The 27,830-nt window shown below is 41.5% G+C and overlaps 2 pseudogenes; both read left to right on the top strand.

Annotated features, from left to right (window-relative positions):
* Positions 1-15,709: 15,709 nt before the first annotated feature.
* On the top strand, positions 15,710-17,775 carry LOC148875314 (putative F-box protein At4g22030 pseudogene; annotated as a pseudogene).
* Positions 17,776-25,542: 7,767 nt separating this feature from the next.
* On the top strand, positions 25,543-27,089 carry LOC148875313 (putative F-box protein At4g22030 pseudogene; annotated as a pseudogene).
* The last annotated feature ends 741 nt before the right edge of the window (positions 27,090-27,830 follow it).

Below are 27,830 nucleotides of genomic sequence, written 5' to 3'. Positions count from 1 at the left end.
CCACCTCGGAAAGTAAAAGAGGTTCAGAGGCTAAACGGCTGCATAGCCGCTCTAAGCCGCTTCTTGTCTAAGTCAGCAGACCGCTGCCTACCCTTCTTCAAGGCAATCAAAGGCAAAGGGTTCGAGTGGACCCAGGACTGCCAGTTCGCGTTCGACGAACTAAAATCTTACCTCGCTAGTGTGCCAACCTTAGCCCGGCACAAGGTGGGCGAGGTCTTAGAACTGTACCTCTCGGCGAGCGACGAGGCGGTCAGTTCGGTACTGATAAAAGAAACAGACCGGGTCCAATGACCCATCTATTATGTTAGTAAAATTTTGTAGGGAGCAAAGGCAAGGTACCCGGAGATAGAAAAACTAGCATACGCCCTAGTAATAGCAGCTCGGAAACTCCGCCCATACTTCCAGGCTCACACCGTCATCGTCCTAACTGACAAACCTCTTAGACAAGTTTTACTCAAACCCGAGGTCTCCGGTCGACTGACGAAATGGGCCATCGAACTCAGCGAGTACGACCTCCAGTACAATCCGAGAACCGCTATCAAGGCCCAAGCTTTGGCAGATTTTATCGTCGAGTGCACTTTCAGCCACGAATCCCTACAGGTCGAGCCCGAGGTCCCCAGTTCGGGCGAACCCGGAGCTCCTGAACCCATAGAGTCCGAACCCCGTGAAGTAGCAGCCAGTGTGGCATCTCTCCTGGTCAGGCGAAGTGCGAACTGGGATGAGGAGCCCTGGATCCTTCACATGGACGGTTCCTCGAACCAGCAAGGCAGCGGAGCTGGAATAGTCTTGTGCGGCCCGGGCGGCACAAAATTAGAATACGCACTACGCTTTGAGTTCGCGGCATCCAACAACGAGGCAGAGTACGAAGCACTGATCGCCGGGCTGGACCTAGCGCGAAAGGTAAAGGCAAAACACTTGGTCATGTGCAGCGATTCTCAGCTCGTGGTGAACCAAGTTACCGGCGAGTACGAAGCACGCGATCTCTCCATGATCGCATATTTGGCCAAAGTAAAAGAAGCCCTGCTCAACTTCCGGTCACACATCATCAGGCAAATCTCGACGCCCTGTCCCGGTTAGCCAGTACGAGTCACAACAACATGAGAACTGTGTACATAGAGGACTTACCTCGGCCTAGTATTCTCGGGGGGACAGAGGAGGTCGCTTTCGTCTTAGAAGCAGAGCCGAGCTGGATCGATCCACTCGCGAGCTTCTTGATAGACGAAACCCTCCCTGCAGAACGCAATGCGGCCAAGAGGGTGCAGCGCCAGGCGGCCAAATACGTCATAATAGACGAACGGTTATACCGACGGTCGTACATGCTCCCCGATTTGCGTTGCCTGCGACCTACCGAAGCCGAGTTCGTACTCCGCGACACTCATGAAGGCCTGTGCGGCGGACACTTGGGGGGCAGAGCACTCGCCCAAAAGGCACTTCGACAAGGATACTACTAGCCAACGATGATGGCAGAAGCTGTCGAGCTCGTCAGAAAATGCGACAAGTGTCAGAAGCACGCTAACATCCACCATCAACCTACCTCCGACCTCAAATACCTTGCCAGCCCGTGGTCCTTTGCACAATGGGGCATCGACCTCCTAGGGCCATTCCCACCAGCAACAGGCGGAAGAAAATTCTTAGTTGTTGTAGTAGATTACTTTACGAAGTGGATAGAAGCCGAACCTCTGGCAACTGTTATGGCTCGAATCATACAGAACTTCTTTTGGAAGAACATAGTATGTCGGTTCGGGTTACCTCGGGTACTAATCTCCGACAACGGAAAATAGTTCGAGGATATCAAGTTCCAAGAGTGGTGCCAGAGCATGGGGATTCGGAAAAATTTCACGTCAGTCACGCACCCGCAGGCAAACGGTCAGACGGAAGTAATGAACAGAGCCATCTTGCGTGGACTGAAAGCACGTCTGGATCGAGCTAAGGGATTGTGGGCCGAAGAGCTACCAAGTGTCTTATGGGCTCACCGAACTACCGTAAAAGCAGCCACGGGAGAAACCCCCTTCAACCTCACCTACGGCACTGAAGCAGTGATCCCGGCGGAAATCGAAATACCAACGTTGCGATTAGAAACATACGACGATCGGACGAACGGAGACGAGTTACGCACCAACCTCGACCTACTGGACGAGGTAAGGGACCTCGCGCACATCCGAACAGCGGCATACCAGCAGCAGGTAGCTCGCTACTACAATAGTAGAGTAAAGCAACGAAGCTTCCGAGTCGGCGACCTGGTCCTTCATAAGATTATGGTGCCCGAACCCGGCATGGGCAAGCTTGGACCTAATTGGGAAGGGCCTTATAAAGTAAAAAGAGCGCTCGGGGGCGCATACGAACTCGAAACCTTGGAAGGCAAATGAGTACCTCGAGCGTGGAACATCGTGAACTTAAGGCGATACTACCTATAAACCACCAAGCGAAGTGGACGAAATCAGGCCCTATGTGCCACAAGGCAAGCCAAAAGGAACTTCGGCATAGACAAGCATAGAAGAGCATATTATCAGCTCGGCAAAAAAATCAGTTCACGGCGTAAAAGACCGCAGAAATTTAATAACCCGGACAGTGGCAAAGAAACAGTTCGGGGAAGATGAGCAAGGGGAAAAAGACACTCCATTGCAAGAAACAGTACATCGAAAAAAAAAATTACATGCCCGGAGCCACTTCTTCGCCATTGGAAGGCATTTCAACAACACCCGAAGGCCCTGCCTCTCCTTCAGAGTCCGGCTCGCCATCGGCAGCATTGGCCATCTCTTGAGTTATACGCGAAGTGGTTATGGCACTTACATCGAGGTCGGGGTACGTATTTCGGATCATCCACCGGCTCAACTTGAAACCCCTCCTGTAAGCGTCCACCATCAGATCGTCAAAACGCGGAGAGGCAATATAGTCTTCAACTGCCTTCTTCTTGGCGTCTTCAATGCCTTGGGAAAAAATCTGTGTTCTCTCCCTGATGTCATCTTGAAGATATTCGACTTGATGCTGCAAATCCAACTTCAAGTCCGCCATATGCTTGACAACTACCCCCATGGCCTCGGCGTCACGCTGAGACCTCGCCTGCTTGGCCATCGCGACGCGAGCAGCATCTTCAGCAGCCTAAGCAGCCGCCTCAGCAGCCTGGGTATTTGCCTCTGCAGCACGGAAGGCTTCTTCAGCAGCATGAGCGGCAGCCTCAGCAGCTCACGCTTGTCGTGAGCTCCTCTCCACTTGGGCCGCCAAGGCATGAATTGAAGAATTCACCTACCAAAAGAAACAAGTGAGCAAATGACAGCAGAAGCAACAGAATAAAAAAGGAAGACAGAATCTAACTTACCACCATGGCATGTGTTACGGCGCGGCAAGCGACCTGATTCAAGGGAAGATCGGTCCACGCCGCGACCTCCTTAGGGAAAGTAGCGTCCCTACTCTTCTAAAGAGCGTAGTTCGGCGTCAACACGCTCCTAAACTCCCCTTGAGCTCCCGAGCCTGAGGGCCCAGCCCGCGTATGAGCAGACCCGGAGTGAGCAGGAGCACTTGAGTAGGAGCGCCCGTATGAGTGGTCTTAGCGTAAGGCGCCCCGGCAGTACCGGTGGAGTCACTTCGGGTTCCCTGGGCAGATCCTCCGGCTTATGGTCTGGAACTTGGGGCTCTTCATCCAGGGGCAGCTCGGTACGAGTTCGCTTGGCGACCCGCTTCCTCCTCTTCATACCTTGAAACAAACGCCCCCCATGAGTTCTCTCCGCGTCCATCACACCTACAGAAACGAGTTCGACATCAGAAAAAATGAAATAACAAAGCAAGCAAGAAACCGCATAGCTAGAAACCTACCCGAACTCAGGCCGGCTGCAATAAGCTTGGCCTCCGTTAAGTAGTGGTGGCACTTTAAGCCTTGCCGTGCCCATTGCCGGAGACCCTTCACCATCTCTTTATCGAGAGTTACGCCCAAGTCAGGAGCGGCCTCACCCCACCCGGTCTGAAAGGGCCATCCTTGTGCACTTCGCACGCCGAAGTAGTCCCACGTCCAAGCCGGGACCTTATTAGGAAGATCGTGCAGAAGCTTAAAACCCTGGCGAGGAGAAAGGTAATACGCCCGTCTCCCCCCAGGAAGAGAACCCACCTATCTCTTGAGCATCAAGATAGAGGAGAATATCTCTAAGTCTAAGGGGAAGTTCTGCTCGCAGAAAAGGGAAACTGTCCCCACCAGGTTCCGAATAGAGTTCGGATGAAGCTGGCCAATGGTGACACCGAAGTGGTTTATGACTTCGACGAGAAGGGGATGGAAAGGAAGTCGCAACCCTGCAGCGAGCTGCTCTCGAAAAATCACGATCTCGTCAGGACCGTGTTCCCAAGGAAAGCTACCCGAAGGAATAAAATATGTGTACCCCCCAGGAAGATTGTAAGACAGAAGTATGGATTGAAGCCCCTTAGGCGTCATGGTCGATGGACCAAACTTGTCTAGCATCCGACCTCGGTGGGAGGTAGACGCCAAATTGCCCGAAGCAACTCAGCCTACTGGTTCATAGTCCTCAAGCTCCACCTCAGGATCACTGAGGCAGTCTAGGGACACGACTCGGTTGGTTGAACCTACGTTGGCCCTACTCGAAGAATCGTCTGAGCTATCAAAGCTAGGCATTGGGGAAAAGATGGATTCAGGAAAGTACTCACCGGAAAGTTTGAAGAACAAGCCAAAGAACCGTGAAGACTGTATAACCAGCTTTGACGCGAGCTAGAAAAGACTTGGATGCGAGCTGAAAGGTTGGACGGGAACTCAGTAGACAAACCGCAGAAGTGACAAACCAACCAGGGTCCCCCACTATTTATAGCTACAGTAACCAAGAATCGACCACGCAGATCGAAGATGATCCGATGGCCCACGTTCTTACCGACCGCACAACCCTTAAGGTCGAGACGTGATTGGAGCACGTCTTTCCGAAAAAAGTGAAACGTCAGCGCACGTCTTTTTGAAACCGACGTCGCTTCGACACGCGTCTTTTCCGAAACTGACACGCCACACGTCTCCCTGGTAGTCGCCCGCGCACGTACAGCAGTGGCGCGCCTTTTTGAAACAACCCGCTGTCACGTCCCAATTGCGCGAATTGGTTTGAAATTTAAAACGTGCGTTGTTACAACTACCAGTGTTCTTGAGTAAGCACGTTTCCAGCCTTCTCGAAAACTGAAAGAACCCTAGCAAAAGCATCTCGTGTAGTGAAGGTTCGAAGGACGGGACAAATCCACCTGCTACCTCGCGAAAACTCCCCGCACCATGGCAAGACCCCCGGCGCAAGGAGTGGGGGGCAATTGATGAAGGAAGATTTGGCCCGACCTCTCTATTACGTGACACGTGGCAGAAACAACAGCTCGGAAAAAGGGGCCAAGCGTAGGCGGGAACAAGGGGACACGAGCGGACTGAACTCCCTACCGGGGGCCCGAACTGACCCACCTTGTAACAGCTCGGGATACACTTCGCCGAACTGACCTTGTAACAGCTCAGGTTATACTTGTCAAACTTTGTAACAGCTCGGGTTATACTTCGCCGAACTGACCCACCTTGTAACAGCTCGAGATACACTCCGCCGAACTGACCCACCTTGTAACAGCTCGGGTTATACTTGCCAAACACCTTGTAACAGCTCGGGATACACTTCGCCGAACAGACCCACCTTGTAACAGCTCGGGATACACTCCGCCGAACTGACCCACCTTGTAACAGCTCGGGATACACTCCGCCGAACTGACCCACCTTGTAACAGCTCGGGATACACTTCGCCGAACTGACCTGCCCTATAGATACCTCCGAGCTCAAGACTGCCTCACCCAGCACTTCGCATCACTTGGCACCAAAACCAAACAAGTCGTACCACGCCTGACACTAAGGAAGTTCGTGCCCAAGGGCGCCGCGCCTGACTGACTTGGGATCTAACGTTTGGCGGTAGCACCCTAAACGGCCACCTGCCACCGCCACTAACACCGCCATCTCCGGTTAGATGACGGTTAGGTAGTGACGGTTCTGTCTCAACAGAAAGGACGACGGCCGAATTGACAAGCACAAGGGTAATCATACTTGACCTGACAAGGGCCCCGGGACGAGTGCACGAAGTGACTATAAGAGCCCCCTGCCCCCCGACAACGGAGGTATGCAAACTTTGCGCTATCTGGTATTACCTTGCTTTTGAAGGATTCTAACTTGAGCTTCGGAGCCTCTACATCGGGTTCCCCCCGGAGCTTCCCCATCTCCTCCGTTTCAGGTTCCCTGCTACCCCGTTCGGAAGCAAGGCAGCGGACAGCTAAGACCGGCCGGATCGCGCTCCATCAAAAACTATTGTATGTTCGACCCAAGTGTGACAATATTGTTATGTTTGATAAATATTGACTGTTTGTATTAACAGTCCGATTCTTCTCGTCAACTATCCACCAGCTCACACCAATATAGAAAATGAAAATAAAGTAAAAAATAATTTATGCAAAAGTAAAGCTCGCAAGGTTTGACTAATTCAAGTATATCGCACCCCACGCACTCAGATTCTATAATCCGGTCCATGTCTCGCCGTTGCATTTGGTTAATCTGAACCTGGTCTAAGTTGGGCAGCTGGTTAGAGTCAGGCACTTCCAGATGGCGTGTTTTGTCCCGTGGGCGTTTATGAAAAAAACGCTGCCACGTCTGGATCAGTTAGGCATGGCGTTTATTGAGGGTAGAACTACTGTTTGGTTCACCCGTTTATTAAAAAACTGTAAAAAACTGTATTGTGTTGATTTGTGTTCCCAAAGCTATTGGAGGTAGTTACAGTTTCTCGTTTCCTCCAACGGCATGACGTTTCCCAAAACCTCATGATGTGGCATCAACGTGGTGGTTTGAGTGATGATCCCATGCATCATGGACCATGAAGAGAAATGCTTTTCACCCTAATGCGAAGAGAACCCATTTTTTCGTCTGTAGAGAAGTGCCGCCGTTCTCTAAAGAGAACTGCCGCCATCATTTATCGTCGGTAAGAGCCATTGTCAACCTGAAACTTGTATTATTTCCGTTGTTGTCGCCTGTCGGTATCCACATTTTCTTCTTATTTTTGCAGATCTATACCTTTACGCAAGTCTCTCCCATGCACCGACCTTCTGGGCATTTTTTCCCGCCGTAACGGCCCTCAGTGTTTGTTCGCCGATCAGAGGTTACCTATTGGTTGTGACTATTTATTATGAAATACATTTTCGGCGAAAACTATCTGATTCATTTACTATTTTTTCCAAATCTCTGTTTAGACCATTCGATCGATTCGATGGCACCCAAATATCAAGGAAAGGTGCCACATCGAATCACCTAGATTGATATAATATATATTTATATTTAATCTTTTACGTTTATTATAATTGCTTCCACAAAACGCACCCCCATAAAAAAATATATTTACAGGGTGTTTGGTTTAGTTTACGATTATTCAGTAAATATTTCGTATTGGTGTGGCTGCAAAACCGAGAAATGCATTTAATGAGGGCATTTATAACACATAAGCGTCATTAGGCACCACATTAGCAAAATGCCAATAAACGTCTACCCAATTTTAGGAAGCTCCAAAATGAAGCTTCTTATACAAGAAAGGTGCACAGAAACTTAAATTTGCTTTACACACAAATGCAATTAATGAGGCATTTGCTGATGGAGTGCCTATGTGGCATCGTAAATAAATGTTTACTCAATAAACGTAAAGGGAACCAAACATATGCTTAATCTTTTACGCCTTTTACATTTATTCTAATTAAGGTTCAAGTATTGATACGATACGAGTTTCGGTCATATCATATCGGTATTTAAAAATGGCTAAAACTTTATTTTTTTTAGTTTTTTTTTCACATTTTGGTTTTTTTAGGGAAGCTTTTAGCGTGCTTTTTATTATTAAAAAAATCGGGGATCCGAAACCATATCTTTTTCAAAAGATACGAAATGATACGCCCTGTATCGAATGTATCGTATTGATACTTTGAACCATGATTCTAATTGCTCTCACAGGCTACTTGAGGTTATTAATTAATGCAATCGCTTGATCAGTATTTCGAGTGGACTTTGTCCTAGTCAAAATTACCGGTAGAGCAAATGTAATGAACATTGGGAATATGACACTATTTTTAACACAAATAAGGATAAAATAAAAATGTTAAATTTTTGCAATTTTTTTCACCTAGGGGTGTCAATTGGATTGGATTTTGGTTGTGTTTATATTTATTGGATGGGCATTTATTAGAAAAATGTTCACTTTAAACTTTTTGTTGTTGTTTGGTTATGTTTATTTTGGGCGTTTCAAGGAACACCCTTTTACAACTCAGCACAACAAACGCTTTTTTACTTCTTGTTGTTTGGTGACGCGTTTTAAGAAATAACCATATAGATGTTTCAGTGTGACACTTTCACTTTGATGTATAGGATCCATTAGTTAATCCAATGGTCCAAATCATATGTGTTGGTATTAATGATCGATTTTCATATCCAACAGTGGATATATGATGTTTCAGTGTGACACTTTCATGATTTATTTTGAAGGGGATGAGAGATCCATTGTATGGACGCTCAAAGATTGTGGAATAAGGGGATGAATTTCAAAAATTTTTCTCTCCCTTCAACTGGGAATCGCATTCCCTATTTAGAAAATCATATTTTCAATGATCATTCTTGAACCATAAACTGAACCAGATCTGAACCAAAAAGAGTAAAAAAGGATTATACCTGATACGGAGAAATAGTATCCCCCAACGAAGGTGTTCACGCCCAAGGAAGGATCCAAAGACTGCTCCCACTAAAGATGGCGCAGTACAGGATGGAGCAGATTCAGTAGTGTTCTTCTCCAAGAACTCTATCATTCGCAAGAAATAGCAGGATGGCACATGAGCACAGCTTCCTATCATTTCTTTCTCAAAGAACTGATGTCAAGATCGAATCTTGACTTCTCCCATAACTGGAGATCGAACTGGCAAATAGGGGCGGCAAGAATAGGGACGCGACAAGAAAGAATTCTGCAGCGATGCTTATTTCTTCCTTCTATGATTTCAGCACTCAAGAGGATGTGAATATCTCATTCATCTAAAGGTTGCCGCCCCCTCCTTCTTTTGTTAACCTAAAAGATCAGCTCCTGATCCAATTAGGAGCTGCTTATCCAAATCATATTTGGATCAGCATTTTCTTCAGGTAATAAGGATAAACTCTTATCTTATCTGCAAATTAGATTAGCTTTCTTCTAATCTCATTAGGGGATTTCTAAATCTGAATCACATCCAAATCTAGACTCTCTGAGTGGATAGGGTCTTGACCCTATCCTATCTGCTAATCTATCTCAAAATTCGCCCCATAATTAACTAATTAAATAGCTCATTTCGAAATGGGCTTTAGGCCCATTAAGCTTATGTGTTCACTTAGCATTCCTAACTGCTGCCCAGTTGGGCTTCCTTGTATGGTGTGGGACTCAAGCATTGATTTACACATCAACCACATGGGTTTGGCTCACCCTTTGTTACAAGGCTTGGCCGAATACACTGTTATGGACAGTGCACTCCCTAAAATCCATCAAATGGGCTCTATGGGCCCAACACTTACCCTAAGTGGTCCTTGGGCCAAACCACCTTGTAACACCTAGGGATTGTGGGCAGATGTAAGATTAGCCCATCAAGTATTATCCTCAATGGTCTTACACTTAACCTCTCAGCCCATAATGATCATACACCGCCCGACAAGAGATGACCTCTCCCTCGGCTGCAAAGAACAGTGTTGCACTCTCTACTTGTATGGATCCCGGGAATTAAAAATTTTTTTGCAAACCTTTTAGAAACCATTATATACATACTTTTATATCTCATATAAAATATATTTTGCAAAACAAATCTCAATGATTGAAATCGGCTGCTAGCAGTCTTGGTTTCCATTAGTGAGAGTGCATCACCCACTCAGATGAATTCTCAGACTGTCCCAACATACCCAGGTTTTGACCCCCGCTAAGGATCTCACTGATTGATACATCAAAGACAGTCCAATCCAACACCTAGTGCAGTGTCATAATCGAGTCTAGGGGTCGGGTGTAACTTTTTAGTTTTGCCCATCAATCTCCAAGGTCCAGGGCGATACTGAAAATTTGGTCCAGTTCATAGATTCAATTAATCCTACACTGTATGTGCCTAGGGTCTCACCCTGGCAGCTGAGACAGGCCACCCCAACCGACTTGGTGGCACCACAGTGTCAGCCTTGTCAGGATAGATCTCCCCAGACCGACCCACTGGCTGTGAACATTCTAAACTAACACGAGTCTCATTAAGTGTCCAGTTTAAGGGGATTACATAGAAACATACCAAGGGAACATGAATCAAATATGCACTTTTATTCATTTACAATAAGCTCATAAAGTACATAATTCTAATTGAAGATAAGGGCATACAAAACTATCTAACATATTTAAAAAAAGCACCGTATCAATGGCAAGCCGAGGGATTAACGAGTGTTTGCCGGTGAATTTATCGATGTCCACTAGTCCTCCTGTGTATGGAAGACACTCCTCCATCAATATGCGGGCAGCGTCAAAGCTCTGCTCGTGGTTTGGGTTTCACCAGATGGTAAAACAAATAACAAACTATCTAATATCTCTCTCTTTTCTATTTTCTCATTTATCTTCTCTATAAGTAAAATCAGAAATAATAAATTTATGTAAAAACCACTAAAAATGTGAAAGGGAAACTAACTTGAAAAACTGTCTAATTCTAAATTCCGTTACATGGCTAAGGACCTACTGCATCAGCATCCACTATTGAAAATATACACTCGAACCGAAACGGTTTGAACCGGATTATCCTACTGTCTAAAGTTTCAGAAACTATGGATCGCCGGAGCCAGTCCAGATTCTGGCCCACCATCATCATCATCATCTCTTTCTTCCGTCGCATCTCCAGAACCTTGCAATGGTTGTTAGAGTGAATGTCGCTCGAGAATGTAGGGCTACAAGCCTGTCTATACTCTGGCAAGAGCCGACCGGACTTGTAACGAACTCCACAAGCGTTACAGAGGGTCTTGGCCCCCAGCGGACCGGTTCTCCACTATGGGGTCTTCTGAACATGACAATGAGTCAATGACTGCACCTGCAAGGTGGTTGGGGCCCATCCATCTCTGTAACTGGCTTCTTCGTCGGTGCCTTTATAGAATCGTTGAACAATTCCAGGTTTTGGCCACTATTGGTCAATATGAGACATGACGTCGAAGAGCACGACAAAGAGGAAGAAGATGATGACTAGACCTGTTAATGGGCCAGGTGGCCCAATGGGCTTGAACAGGTATATGGGCCCGCGTGTTTAACCTCGGGCTAAAATGCCCGGTACACAATAAATTCGAGTCGGTCTCGGGATTTGCTAAAATAGTCCGGTCCGACCTATAATTAAACTTAAAAATCCTAGTTTAATATCCCTCTTTTTTTCACCTCTTTCCCTTATTTTTCCAGTTGAATCCTTCTAATCTACATCATTTTTATCTTCTTTATATTCTTTTTTTAATGTAAATAAATTTTGAATTTATATTTTTTTAATGTAAATAAATTCAAATTTATATTGATTATTGAATAGGAAAAAATTCTAATTTTTTTTATTAGGTCAGGCTTCAAGCTCGGACTCGGGCTTCGAGCTTTTTATCAGGGCCGGAATCGGGCCCAAATTGTAGGCCTGTTGGTAGGGCTGGGCTCGGACTCGAGCCTAACATATTTTCATTAATGAAGAGTTAAAACCCGACCCAGCCCGGCCCATGAACAGGCCTAATGATGACGAGGGTGACGAAAAACACTCCCTAAGGAAAGGAGACATGAGGGACCAAGGTAGCGGGAATCCTAAGAAAGAATCCTCCACGAAACGATATAACCATTCGAGGCAAGAAGAAAAATTATTGTGGGATGATAGATTTGCACCGGATCAAAATTTCAATGCACCACGTCATGTGACATATAAGCGAGAATTTCACGCTTCCCCCAACAGCTCTTTTCATGAAAGCCGATAAAAAACATTGGGGAAAATGTTTTTCAGCGTTTTTTCATTAAATGCTATCAAACAGTGGTTTCAATGTAAATAAACGTTTATTGCGTCAAATGCTGATATGACACTGAGGTGGTAGTATTTTTTCAATAAATGTAAATAGAATCAAACATCCCCTTGTCTCAATCCAACCCAATCCAATATGAATTCATTATGGACAGACCAAGTTCAATCCAATCCAATATATACTTTGGATCATTAAGTCTGGACTGGTCCAATTTAATATATCTTGTTGGTCCATCCAGTCTGTCCAAATAGATTTTGATTTGGACAGGTCCAATCCAAAACCAGTCCATTGACAGTCCTAAAAGCATCATTTTAATAACTCCCTCCCCTAAAATGGTTGTAGATATCGAATTTACATCTTTATTAGTACAAACCAGCTAACATACCAACTGAACAGCTTGAATTTGAGCAAATATGAGGAAATATCATGTGATAATACACAATAACATTTTATCTATCTTTCCATTGTTAAATTCAGTTTCATCTAAAAATCCTTTGAGATGTCTCAATTTATCTCGGACCTCCTATAGTCATACCCACAAACTCTTTCCACATCACTACTGGTCCACAGCACACTAGGCATGCATTGAAAATAGGGTATATTTTCTCAATACATGACTCTAATGTCATATGCGTAGGGATGTAGAAAACGTTTGTAAGGATTGACTGTGAATTTGAAGAATATCATTTGATTAGTTATTAGCATAATCCTCTTGCTCTTCTGAATCTGGGGGTGTCAATTGGACTGGATTTGGTCCAATCTGATCCAGTCTAATGTTAGTCCATTATAAATGGATCAGCTCCAATTTAATCTAATCAATATTTTGGACCATTTTGGACCGGTCCAATTTAATATTTGGACCATTCAATTTGTTCAAATTTGTTTTGATTTAGATTAGTTTCAATCTATACCTGATTTATTGACACCTTAGACCAAATATTAGCTTAATCCAACACAATCTAATATAAATTTATTATGAATGGGTCAAACCAAAACAGGTCATTGACACCCTTACTTCATTAAGACCCAAATCCATTAGATAGTTAAAAATATATCATGGTCTAGTGATCTTGGAATTTTTGTAATACTTTATGTGTAAGGGAAATTTTCATACATAGCATATAAGATAATTTTGATTAAAAACTTGTTTTATTGATTAATTTACTATTTACTGTCATTTTTATTAAAATTATATTGTCAGAAACGAAGTAAATACTGATGTAAAGTATACTCGATCCAATTATCGCAATTAATAATAATTGATGAATTAATAATTTTTTTTTGTTTTTTAATTCATCTTTCCTTCATTCTTTATTCAAAAAAATTTCTTTCCTTCATTCAGTTGATGAATTAATAATCGGGAGCCGGGACTGGCCTCCCTATCCCTAATCAGATCCGACCCATGACAAGTCTCACTATAACTAGAAAATCCCCATCAAAGCGTTACTTAAATGGTCCGTCAGAACTACAGGGTTTTTTTTATCATAATAGTGAACCACGTTTTAGGGGGAGAAAAAGTTGGCTGCGAACAGGCAAAGCTGTTTTAAAGCTTTTTCCAAGGTTCAAAGTAATCGTTCCAGGAGCTCCCCGATACGTCCCTACAGAGGGTGTATCGGGGTTTAACCGGTTCAGGGGTGCAGGAGTCTTAAATCGGCCTCCCTGAACCTCCACCCCCTGAATCGGTTTTGAAAAAATTAAAAAAGAGTAGAAAAAGCAATAACGATATTGATCAATATGCCCCTATCGACGTATCGGGTGTATTGATATTTTGAATCTTATACACGACACGTTACTCAGTTGTTTATTGTATTTTTCAATTAAAAATATGGTAAAATACAAAAACCTCCCCTGAAGTTTTTGACAATCATAAAAACCTCCCCTATAGTTTTATTTTAGCAAAAACCTTCCCTCTATTTTTGACAAAATCAACAAATATCTCCCTTCCGTCAATGACCAAGACGAAAAACGTTAAAGAGATGACCATTTTTTCAAAATACCTATTTTACCCTTTCTCGAACTCTATTCATCTTCCTCACACACAGAACAGCAGAATGGCGGTGCACTCCCCCCTCCAACCTTCCCACTTTTTTTATTTCCCGCTGATTCTCTCTCCTCAAGAACCACAGAATGGTTGTGCACTATTCATCTTTTTGTCTCCTCTTGTTTATTAATGTTTCTATCCCTGTTGATGAAATTATCTTTACCTTTCATCTCCCCAGATTACGTTGACTTGCAAGATTGGAACGACCAGAGTAGCATCAAGAATCCAAGCAATCACAACGGCATTAACTATCTGATTTCTCTGATGATTCATCACACCAGAAAACCACGACCAGCAAATACTTTCTCTGGCCCCTCACAATCACTTCACTCAACCTCCGATACTGCTGAAATCTAAGCTGGTCGATAACCCAAACCATCTGGCTACTTCCAAAGCTCTGTTTCCTCACCGTCCTCCTCTTCTTGGCGAACGCCCCCAGCATTTGATCCTAGACCCATATGCTTAACCGAATCCTCCCTCGAGATTAGCATTTATGGCTGACTAACAAAGAATGGGTTGGGCAAGAAAGGCAATAGTGGGTCGAGATTGAAGCCCAACCTCAACATTCCGACAAAAGCAAAGAGAATGTTGAGGTTGGGTGTTCCAATCTTGGTGCTGCTCTGGTCGTTCCAATCTTGCAGAGATGAACAATGATTTTTTGCAGAAATAAGTAGTGCAAAGAATTGAAAGATTGGGTGTTCCAATCTCGGTGCTGCTCTGGTCGTTCCAATCTTGCATAGATGAACAATGATTTTTTGCAGAAATAAGTAGTGCAAAGAATTGAAAGATGAAACTATAAAATAGATATATTTACAAAAATCCCCTTTTACCAATGATTTTTTAAGGAACGTCTTTGTGGCTTATGTTCTGTTCTATTTTTCTTGATTTAAATCAAACAAAGTGAAGAAGAAGAAAGGGAGAAAAGGAGGAGACGCAGAGATGAGCAGTGCACCGCCATTTTACTGTTGTTGGGGAGAGAGAGAATCAAAGGAAAATTGAAGAAGAGGGAAGGTTGGAGGGGGGAGTGTATCGCCATTCTGCCGTTGTGCGTGTGAGGAAGAAGAACATTGTTCAAGAAAGGGGAAAATAGATATTTTGAAAAAAATGGTCATCTCTTTAACATTTTTCATCTTGGTCATTGACGGAAGTGAGGTATTTGTTGATTTTGTCAAAAATAGAAGGGAGGCTTTTGTTAAAATGAAACTATAGGGGAGGTTTTATGATTGTCAGAAACTTTAGGGGAGATTTTTGTATTTTACCCTTAAAATATAGATTACAATTACTATTTTACCCCACCCCTTGCTAACGTGTTATGCACAAATCTTCACCCCAATTATTTTAGGGCTCATTTAGCGTGTCTTTCCGAGCGATCTTTAGGCTATTTATAGGCTAGGAAGACCGACTTTTGGTATATTCCCATTTGGCTCGTGAAAGATCTAGCCGCCAAAACATGATGCACTAAAAAGACGCAAGAAGTCTATTTCGGGCTGATTTCGGGAAGCAGACACACGGAAAGACGCGCATCTGCCAAACTGTCTTCAGCCCACCCAAATCTTATGTTAAAAAAGCTCAATACGTCTTTTAACTATCAGAGCTACAAGAAGATCATCTCAAAAATACATGCCAAACCGGCTCTTAATTTTTCATATTTTTTTTCAAAAAGCCCAACCCAACCAAGATGGGGGACTATAAACGGGGGCAAGAGGACAGAGTCTGCCCGTTTCAAGATTTTACAGGTTATTTTCTGTTGAAAGTCAAAGACTGATTTACCATTTATTCATTTCTCTCTCCACTCTCTCTTCTATAAATGAGATGGAGCAACTCTCATCTCAGCCATCTTCAACTTCGAGCCAATTAATCCAAAAGCCTCCCAATACCCACCATCAAACAATAGCAATAAAAGAAGACAAGTAGCAGATTATTAAACATGGAAGCCCTTGGATCTTCTAGTCTCGTGTGTTCGTCGTTCCGGTCATCGCCACGTCGCCAAAGAAGAATACAAGCTACTCTCCAGGCCCCAAAAACTCCGTCCAACCTCCTCTCTCTTCCCAAGCATCCGGCCGGGGACTTAGTGGAGGAACTGAATACGAGAACTGGTTATACAGCCAGAACTAGTCCAATTCCGCTTTGATTTCCGAGCTATACGCTATAATGGAGGCTGTTACTGACAGAGCCGAGATGCACGCAAACATTGAAGAGCAGAGGAATAACTGGAACCACCTCCTTCTAGCATCCATCAACACAATTACCATGGCTGCTGCCACCATGACCGGACTTGCAGCAACTTCTGGAATGGGAGCCCCTCTTGTGGGACTCAAGCTTTCATCCACTCTGTTATATTTGGGCGCTACTGGGTTGTTGTTGGTGATGAACAAGATCCAACCATCTCAGCTCGCCGAAGAACAACGCAACGCAGCAAGGTTATTTAAGCAGCTTCACGGGCAGATCCGAACAACCCTTGCTCTTGGCACTCCTACTCCAATGGATGTAAGGGACAAGACGGAGAAGGTGTTAGCGCTTGGCAAGGCCTATCCACTTCCCTTGCTTGGAGCGATGCTTGACAAGTTCCCTGAATCTGTAGAACCCGCTGTATGGTGGCCGCAACAACGACAACGTGGCCCAGGTGGCAATGTAGAGAGAAATGGCTGGACTAAGAAGCTTGAAGAGGAAATGAAGCAGATCGTTGGGGTTTTGAAAAGAAAGGATAGTGCAGAGTACATGAGATTAGCCAACGTAGCTCTGAAAATGAACAGGATCTTGGCGATTACTGGTCCTTTACTAACTGCCCTTGGCGCCTTTGGATCAGCTTTCGTGGGATCTCCTAATGCCACATGGGCAGTGTTGTTAGGTATCATTGCCGGAGCTCTGGCAAGCGTGGTGAACACCTTGGAGCACGCTGGACAAGTTGGAATGGTTTTCGAGATGTACAGGAGCTCTGCCGGTTTCTTTAGACTTATGGAAGAGTCTGTTGAAGCCACTCTAAAAGAAAAGGTTGAGAAGAGAGAAAATGGAGAACTGTTTGAAATTAAGGTTGCTTTACAGCTTGGGAGGAGCCTATCGGAGCTTAGGGATCTTGCATCATTGTCATCATCTAGAGGAAACAAGGTGACCACAGAAGAATTTGCAAGCAAACTCTTCTGAATTCTAAAACAAAAATGCTTGACTTTGAGCTGATTTTTGTCCAGGATTCAAGACTGTTGTATAGCATTAATTGTTCATAGAGAACACCCTGGAGTCTGGCGATTACAGGAGCTCTGCCGGCTTCTTTAGCCTTATGGAAGAGTCTATTGAAGCCACTCTAAAAGAAAAGGTTGAGAGAAAATGGAGAACTTTTTGAAATTAAGGTCGCTTTACAGCTTGGGAGGAGCCTATCGGAGCTTAGGGATCTTGCATCATTGTCATCGTCTAGAGGAGATAGATGCTTCCATAGAGGCACCTCTGTACAGCATTTATCAATTCCCAAAACTAACTGAATTCTTGTTGAAAATGGAGAACTTATGTACAGCATTAATTGCACAAATTGAAACTAGCATTTATCAGGTATGGGAGGAGCCTATCGGTGGACAAGTTGAAAATGGATAACTTCTGTACAGCATTAATTGTTCATATATAGATGCTTCCACAAAACTAACTGAATTCTTTTTTTTTTCGAAGCCTGATTAGGCAACAAAACTAACTGCATTCTATTCATTCGTCTGGACACAGTGATCACTGATCACTGAAATCCATAGTCTTTTCTTTTGTTTTTTTCGAAGCCTCGATTTGTTGTTTTGTACTCCTTCCAAACTGAGCTTTATCGAACATTGCAGATTAGCAGTGAACTTTGGTGTAACGACACTTAGCACTCCTTGATTTCAATTTGCCTACCTTGGATCAATTTGAGAAGGGTAATTTGCAAATTTTAATATGTATAACGCAAATATAAGCTTTGGTAATATTACATACAAGGTTTTGCACCCTAAATCTGTGGAGAGTTCGCCTGAATTACTTTTTCTCTACCTAATAACGTGCGTGTCATTTGGGATAGCCCCTCCCCCAGCCGGGCCGGCCCATAAGCCCCCAACCCTGGTGTGTGGTCACGTTAGGATTTGATCCCAAGCATCCATTACAATCAGACAGAAAAGGATTGTCAGACTAGATTTCCAATCCGATTTGATCCAATATGAGTCCATTATAAATGGATCAGGTCCAATTCAATCTGATAAATAATTTGGACCATCTAGACTGGCCCAATTCAATGCCTGAACTACCCAATCCGTTTAAATTGGTTTATTAATTTAGACGCCTATATTCGTATTTTTTATTAATGAACTGAATATTGGTTTAATTTCACCCAATAAACTAAATATTGATTCAGCTTCACTCGATATATTCAATATAAATTCATTACAGATGAAACAAATTCAATCGAATCCAATAAATACTTTGGACCATTAAGTTTTACTAATCCAATTCAATGTCTTATTAGTCTGTCCAATCTCCCCAAATAAATATTGATCCAACCCAAACCAGTACATTGACACCTTAGCAAGAAACCTTATCAACTGACAGTCTTAGTAGGGGTCCAAATTGGGTACCCAATTTTATGGAGCTTAGGCTTCCGGTAGGATGGACCCATTTAAATTTTAAAAATTTTCAATCAGAGCCAAACCTAAGTTGCGCCCTTATCAATAAGGGGGATTCATTGGTACTCCTAATGAGTCTATTAGATTAGGCAGGCAGTAGGCACATTTGCTTAGCACACTAAGTGAGAACTGTAAATTTTCTGGCACTTGTCCATAAGTAGTTGAAATGATTTATAACAAATTTATATTTTATAAGACAGTTGTGAGAATATTTAGAAACAAAAAACAAACCTGGTGTTTGATATGAAACAAAAAACAGACCTGAAGCCATTAATCATTGAGATGGCCATGGATCAGATAAAGATCAAGATCGATATTCGAATTATAATTCTTTGAGGGTGTTATTTAGAGCAGCTCTTTCCATGTCTGGCGATAAGTCAGAGCACCATAGCTTTGATGTGATGAAGAGATGCTTTCTGTCCACGCTTGCTTGTATGGCTTTATTGAGTGCATATCCAACCTCTTCTTGAACTCCACACTCCAAAGCCGTGTCAACATGTATATAACCAGCCTCAACAATTGCAGTGAAGACAGAGCTAGAAGCTTCAAAACCAGACCTCCAAGTGCCCAATCCCACCTGTGTGACTGCTCAACAGTTGAAATGATTGGATCACATCTTGCGCAATGAACGTGGCTTGTGCAATCTCACAATTTACTTTCCTTCTCTACTCTGTATTAGGTTAATCGATTCGAATGTTTGGGACGCAAGTTAATTCTTTCCTTTCAAAAACTGTATTTCGTTTATTTAGTATATGTTTGGCATGACTTTCATTTATTAAATAAACGTTTGTGTATGAATCGACATGAAGGGATAAATACTGATTTGGCAATAATAATCATTTTGATCACAACATGAGCATTGGTTTTCGGATCAGAGCTCCATGGTAATGTGATACAATGGTGATATGAACAACAATCAAATTTACTATTCCGAGGTTGAAAATGATGGTTTTTTTTCTTGAATTAATTATATGTCAATCTAATCCCACAATTAACTTAGGGCATATTAGTCATTTTGCTTTCTCTATTAGCAAAATTTAAATCCAATTTAAAAAATGAAGGATACTTCAATATTTAGGTAAAATATAAGGGGAGGTGTAAATCTTTTAAGATAGAATCATTTGTTCTCCCATAATCATCCCTTTGTAAATAAAAAAAAAAAAAAAAAATTGCCCATTAGAGATAAGAATGGGTGCGTAGGTAATGTAATATAATAATTATCTTTTTTTTTTAGATAAGTGATATAATAATTATCGGTTTAAATATTTATTAGGTCCAATCATATTATATCTGAATTGGATCTGATTAAGCTGAACATGAATTCTTAGCTACCGTTTACACCCCTGCTCATTGATAACAAGTTACATGAATGACGACTGGATTAGAGCCACTTCTCTGAAAAACTGACCATATGTCTAAATCATCTATTACCTATTACCCATCTAGAGGGTAATAGCTGAGAAGACTTGTTTAGCACCACTCATTAAGTATGTTCATATTCATGTATTCATGAGTTGCTGATAATGTTCAAGAGTGAGACCAGTTATTGGTGGTGAAGACTTCGCTAGGATATTCACTTTTTTTTAGTTTGACGAAGAAAATTGGTCAATGAGATTTTAATTTTCATTGACTAATATACATATATTCTTTCTTAAATTTATATGGGGTTCAAGGAAAAATTCACTTATCCACCTATTTTGGAGGGGGGAGAAGTTGCCAATACTTGGATGGGACAAAATTGTCCCTTTTAATAATGACATTTTATGACTAAAATTGTTATTTTTTATTTATTTGGGAAATAAAAGAACATAATGACATTTTTATTTAATAATGACATTTTTTTAATTTTATTTAATAATGACATTTTTTTATTTACTTACCTGAATAAGTATTTCCAAGAAAACACTTACCCAGGTAAGTGCATTTATCTAGGTAAGGAACTTCTTAAAAAGCAAACAAGGCCTTGATGTCATGCTACAGTATTAAGAGTTCAAATCAGCCCCCCACAATGTCCCATAGCACACTCTCGTCGTGTATTGGAAACATCTCCCGATGATGACACCATCATTTCTGGGATTATCATCGAAAGATGTTCCCAATACACGACAGAGATGTGCTGTGGGACATTGTGGGGGGCAATCTTGTGGGGGGCTGATCTGGTCTCCAATATTAATTGGAAATGTTCAAATCTCCCCATCATTTTCTAGTTAGATGGATATCCATCGATTTCATAACAACACTCTTTTTTGCGGCATGTTTGATTATAGTGATCACACCACAATTTAGGTTGATTATTGGACAAAGAATTATGTGAGACAACTTTGGTTGTAGGGAAGCAAATGGATTGGATTGGATTCGAATCAGGGTAATTCGAATCCAATCCGATAACACATATTCAAGATCTGATCTGATCCGATTCGAAGATCTGATTGGATCTCAAAAATGATGATTCAAACAAAGAATTGTGTGAGCCAACTTTGTTTGTAAGGATGCAAATGGATCATATAGGATTAGAATTAGGGTATATCCAAATATGATCCGACAGCACATATATGAGATCCAATCCAATCCGAATATTCGATTGGATCTCACAAATAGTGATTCAAATCCAATTCTATTAAGGATATCAGATATCTAAATATGATCTGATCCGATTCAAATTCTAAAAATTTCAATAAATTTAAAAAAAAAATAAGAACATAACTATTTATATAAAGAAAATAAAAAATATAAGCATTTTGTTCAATTATTTTCATCATATATATATATGTGTGTGTGTGTCTGTCTTTTTATAAAAAAAATTATAAAAATGTAATATAAACATGTTTGTAAATAAATATGTTAATAAATATATTAATATATACATATATATTTATAAATAGATAGATAGATGACTTTTTATAAATAAATATGTTTATATAGAAAAATAGATAGATAGATCGGATCGAATTGGATCCTTTCCAACATCTCAACTTGTTATAAACTCACCCAATTGTGTTCATTAATATTATTTGCTCAAATATTGATTGATTGTTTTTAGCTATATATTTTGGTATAGCTATAAAAATAATATAAAACCAATTTTCTTTTCTCTTTTAAACAATATTTAATTTTAAAGAAAATGAAAGAAAGGGTACGGAAACCTATAACCTTTTCCTTCCTTTCTCAATCTTTTCTTTTAAACCAATTGAACGATTGAATTGGGTTGATCTATGGAATTGTTTGACCCATGACCCAGTCATGAAAACTATTTTATGTTCGATCCAAGTCTGACAACATTGTTATCTTCGATAAATATTACCTGTTTGTATCAACAGTCCGATTCTTCTTCTCAACTATCCAGCTCACACCAAAATAAAAAATGAAAATAAAGTAAAAAGTAGTTTATGCAAAAGTAAAGCTAGCAAGCAAACATTACAAAGCTGTATCATGGAAAAAATAAGCCGAAAATGCTAAATCCACCACTCAAGGTTTGACTAATTCAAGTATATCGCATCCTACGCACTCGGATTCTGTAATCCGGCCCATGTCTCACCGCTGCATTTGGTTAATCTGAACCTGGTCTAAGTGGGGCAGCTGGTTAGAGTCAGGCACTTCCAAGTACCAACCCCTCGGATTTGACTCCTGCATTCACATCAGTAACCCTGTAAAATCATTAGGATATATTTTAAAATATAAACCGTATGGCTTTTATCAGGCCAAATAGAAATATTTTCAGTGTAAGGCAGTAAAAGATGCCCGGATGGGCTTTGCCCCGACTGAAGCCGAACTTCATTTCGAGTCCATTTTGTTCGTGGGCGGTTGTCAAATTGCAGCTGCCACATTTGTTCAAAAATATAAACCATTGTTCGATTGACCTGTTTATTAGAAAAACGATAGAAAACTGTAACGCATTGATTTGTGTGCCCAGAGTCGTTGGAGGTAGCGACTATTTCTTGCTTCTTCCATTGGCATGGCGTTTCCCAAAACCTCTTGATGATATGGCGTCGACGTGGATGCCGACATGGTGGTTCGAGTAAGATGATCCCATGCATTGCAGATCATGAAGAAGAAAGAACCCATTATTTTCGTCTGTAGACAACTGCCACCACTATTTACGACCATCTGAAGAGAACCGTCGCCATCATTTGTCGCCGGTAAGAGCCACCGTCAACCTGAAACCTTGTATTGTTTCCGTTGTCGTCAGTCTGCACATTTTCTTCTTATTTTTCCAGATCTATACCTTGACGCAAGTTCTCCCTTGCACCGACTTTCTGGGCGTTTCTTCCCGTCATCCACGGCGCTCAATGTTTGTTGGAAGATTCATTCACCCGTCGGAGGTTACCTACCGGTTGTGATTATTTACCACAAAAATTCATTTTCGGCGAGAACTATTCGATTCATTTACTCTTTTTTCCAAATCTCTGTTTAGACCATTGGATCGATCCGACGGCACCCAAATATCAAGAAAAGGTGCCACACCGAATCACCTAGATGCCCTTCCTAACAGCAAAAGGTCATGAAGCGTTTATCTTTGCTGAGTTGGCAGGTGCCTTTGACTGTTGTTTCTTGAAATGCCCACTTTAAGTCCAACTAAACAACGAAAATAAAAAAAGTTTAAAGCGGCATTTATCTGATAAACGCAACTGCCCTCCCTCTCAAAAAAAAAAAACCATCAGAACCAAACATATATTTAATCTTTTACGTTTATCCTAATTGCTCCCACAGGCTCTTTGAGATTATTAATTAATGCAATCGGTTGATCAGTATTTCAACTTGACTTTGTCCCTAGTAATAGAGTAAATGGAACAAACATTGGGAATGCGACACTATTTTTAACACAAATAAGGATAAAATAAAAATGTTAAATTTTCGCAATTTTTTTTTATATATATTTTGGCGATACGCCATAATCCTCATAGAGGCAGTTTAAATAGCACAGCACCTATAGGTGTCAATTGGACTAGATTTGGTCAAATTTCATTCAGTTCAAGGTGAGTCCAATATAAATAGATCAGATTTAATTCAATCAAATGAATATTTTAGACTATTTTGGATCAGTCCAATTTAATGTCTAGATCATCCAATTTGATCAAATTTATTTTAATTTAGATTAATTCTAACCCAAGCTTGGTCCATTAACAATTATATTCTTATCTTTTATCCATGGACCAGATATTGTCTCAATCCAACCAAATCCAATATGAATTTATTATAGATGGATCAAGTTCAATCCAATCCAATAAATACTTTGGACCATTAAATCTAGACTGGTCCAATTTAATATGTCTCGTTGGTCCATCCAACCTGTCCAAATAGATTTTGGTTTAGACGGGATTCAATCCAAAACCAGTCCATTGACACTCCTAGCAGCATCACTCTAATAACTCCCTCTCCTAAAATGGTCGTAGGGATCAAATCTACTTCTAACACACCAACTGAACGGCTTGAATTTGAGCAAATAAGAAGGAATATCGTGTGATAACAGACAATAACATTTTATCTATCTTTCCATTGTTAAATTCAGTTTCATCTAAAAATCCTTTGAGATGTCTCAATTTAGCTCGGAAAGGCCTCTTATAGTGTTTGTAAGGGATGACCGTGAATTTAAAGAATATCGTTTGATTGGTTATTAGCATAATCCTCTTGCCTAAAAATAAAAAACAAAATCCTTTTAACTAATACCAGTGCTGCCAAATGTCAATGGATCGTGTCTACTGATAGAATTGATTTGGTCGAACCAATTATATCAATTGTGGTTATACGGTTTATGTCTCGATTAACTATTGGGTGGGGTGGGGGATCAGTTCTTGCTCTTCTAAATCTAGGGTGTCAATTGGACTGGATTTGGTCCTATCCAATTCAGTCCAACGTGAATCCATTATAAATGGATCAGGTTTAATTTAATCTAATGAATATTTTGGATTTGTCCAATTTAATGTCTGAATAGTTCAATTTGTTCAAAATCGTTTTGATTTAGATTAGTTTCAATCCAAACCTAGTTCATTGACACCTTGGACCAGATATTAATTTAATACAACCCAATCTAGTATAAATTTATTATGAATGATCTAAATCTCTTTCAATCTAATAAATATTTTGGATTGGATTGGTCCAATTGATCCATTCAGTCTGTCCAAATTAATTTCGACTGGATGGATCCAATCCAACTTACTTCTGATTAAGTCCCAAATTCATTAAATATGGTCAAGTGATCTTGAAATTTTTGTAATATTTTATGTGTAAGGGAAAATTTCATAGTCTCACTATAAGTAGAAAAATCCCCATCGAAGCGTTAAATGGTCCGTCAGAACTGAAGTGAAACCATTTTTTTTTTTTGATAATAATAGTGAACCTTGTTTTAGAGGGGGAGAAAAAGTTGGCTGCGAACAGCCAAAGCTGTTTTGAAGCTTTTTGCACATGACACGTTACTCACTAAGTTGTTTATTGTTTTTTCAATTAAAAATATAGATTTCAATTACTATTTTACCCCACCTAACGTGTCATGCACAAATCTTCACCCCCGTCGTTTTAGATTTTCTTTTTTTCATTTTTTCAAAAGGCCCAACCTAACCAAGGTTGGGGGGGATGCTAAACGTTGGCAAGAGGACAGAGTCTGCCCGTTTCAAGATTTTACTGGTTATTTTCTGTTGAAAGTCAACAAAAGATGAACGCAGGAGAGAAGGGGGGGACCAATCACCGATCAAAGCGAAAGAGAGAGAAGAGAGGAAAAAGTCCAATATGTGATCCGTTCAAAATGTTGACAAAGACTGATTTATCATTTATTCATTTCTCTCTCCACTCTGTCTTCAATAAATGAGATGGAGCAACTCTCATCTCAGCCAACTTCAACTTCGAGCCAATTAATCCAAAAGCCTCCCAATACCCACCATCAAACAACAGCAATAAAAGGCGAAGACAAGTAGCAGATTATTAAACATGGAAGCCCTTGGATCTTCTAGTCTCGTGTGTTCGTCGTTCCGGTCATCGTCACGTTGCCAAAGAAGAATACAAGCTACTTTCCAGATCCCAAAAACCCCATCCAATTTCCTCTCTCTTCCCACGCTTCCGGCCGGGGACTTGGTGGAGGAACTGAATTTGAGAACTGGTAATACGGCTAGAACTAGTACTCAGATAGAAACATGCCCTTTCATACCAATTGTTCCTACTACTACTATTACTAGTACTACAGCCACGAGAGACGATGAGGGAATCTCCAGCTCCAATTCCGTTGCGATTTCCGAGTTATACGCTATAATGGAGGCTGTTGCTGACAGAGCCGAGATGCACGCAAACATTGAAGAGCAGAGGAATAACTGGAACCACCTCCTTCTGACATCCATCAACACAATGACCATGGCTGCTGCCACCATGACCGGACTTGCTGCAACTTCTGGAATGGGAGCCCCTCTTGTGGGACTCAAGCTTTCATCCACTCTGTTATATTTGGGCGCTACTGGATTGTTGTTGGTGATGAACAAGATCCAACCATCTCAGCTCGCCGAAGAACAACGCAACGCAGCAAGGCTGTTCAAGCAGCTTCACGGGCAGATCCGAACAACCCTTGCTCTTGGCACTCCTACTCCAATGGAAGTAAAGGACGCGATGGAGAAGGTGTTAGCGCTTGACAAGGCCTATCCACTTCCCTTGCTTGGAGCGATGCTTGACAAGTTCCCTGAATCTGTAGAACCCGCTGTATGGTGGCCGCAACAACGACAACGTGGCCCTGGTGGCAATGTAGAGAGAAATGGCTGGACTAAGAAGCTTGAAGAGGAAATGAAGCAGATCGTTGGGGTTTTGAAGAGAAAGGATAGTGCAGAGTACCTGAGGCTAGCCAACGTAGCTCTGAAAATGAACAGGATCTTGGCGATTACTGGTCCTTTACTAACTGCCCTTGGCGCCATTGGATCAGCTTTCGTGGGATCTCCTAATGCCACATGGGCAGTGTTGTTAGGTGTCATTGCCGGAGCTCTGGCAAGCTTGGTGAACACCTTGGAGCACGGTGGACAAGTTGGAATGGTTTTCGAGATGTACAGGAGCTCTGCCGGCTCCTTTAGACTTGTGCAAGAGTCTGTTGAAGCCACTCTAAAAGAAAAGGTTGAGAAGAGAGAAAATGGAGAACTGTTTGAAATTAAGGTCGCTTTACAGCTTGGGAGGAGCCTATCGGAGCTTAGGGATCTTGCATCGTTGTCATCGTCCAGAGGAAACAAGAAGACAACAGAAGAATTCGCCAGCAAACTCTTCTGAATTCTCAAACAGAAGCAATTCAACCTTGCCGCTAATCTTTGTTCAGGATTCACGACTGCTGTACAGCATTAATTGTTCATATATAGATGCTTCCACAAAACCATCTGATCATCCTATTCATTCTTTCAATGTTCTTTCGTAATTAATTATACACATGCATGTACATAGCTTGTTCAGCCTGACAGCAATCACGGAAATCCAAAAAATTTTCGCCATTTTTAATAATCCACACCTCAGTTTCATGAAATTTTCAAGGGAAAACTTCACCGTAACCACTTCAGAGCTATAAATGATCATCGACGTCTGATGATCAACATGACATCGGTTCACATTTCACCAGCGAAACTTGACATAATCTTAATGGAAATATCAATTTATGTTTGTTTTAATTTGTTTGGTTGCAAGTGCTATGCTCTTTGCAGTATACCCAACAATGTCCAAACATATCTCTTATTGATTTCCGTAGCTGGTTTACCTAAGGGCGGGATTATTCATTATTGTATCGTCCAACAATGTCCAAACATGTCACTTTCTTTTTTGGAGTTTGAACATATGCCTTCTCTATACAAGGAATGCCTTATGACCAACTTCAATTTCAAATGCCTTTATAATTTGCCAATAACCCTGCAGCTGAGTTGTTTGACTAGCATATGACTGCTTCTAAAGAGTAGTGGTTTAATCTTATGGAAAGCTAAACTCTCTACATTATGCCTACTCTAGATTTGATGGTTGCCTTGTTAATTACTAAATATAATGCATATTAATTTTTAGGGTAAATTATAGATAGGTATCCTATACTTTGGGGTAGTGATAGAAAGGTATTTTTGAACTTTCAATTGCAATACTTGAGTACCTTGAACTCTCAAAAATAGACATTTGGGTCCATCCCTTAGTATTCCATCAGTTATACATTACA

This window comes from Nelumbo lutea, chromosome 1 (genome assembly GCF_056320005.1).
Source record: "Nelumbo lutea isolate HS-2025 chromosome 1, American lotus-T2T, whole genome shotgun sequence".
In the NCBI taxonomy this organism is placed as follows: Eukaryota; Viridiplantae; Streptophyta; class Magnoliopsida; order Proteales; family Nelumbonaceae; genus Nelumbo; species Nelumbo lutea.
Note: the sequence above shows the minus strand (reverse complement) of the source record. Positions and strands in the feature narration are given on the sequence as shown.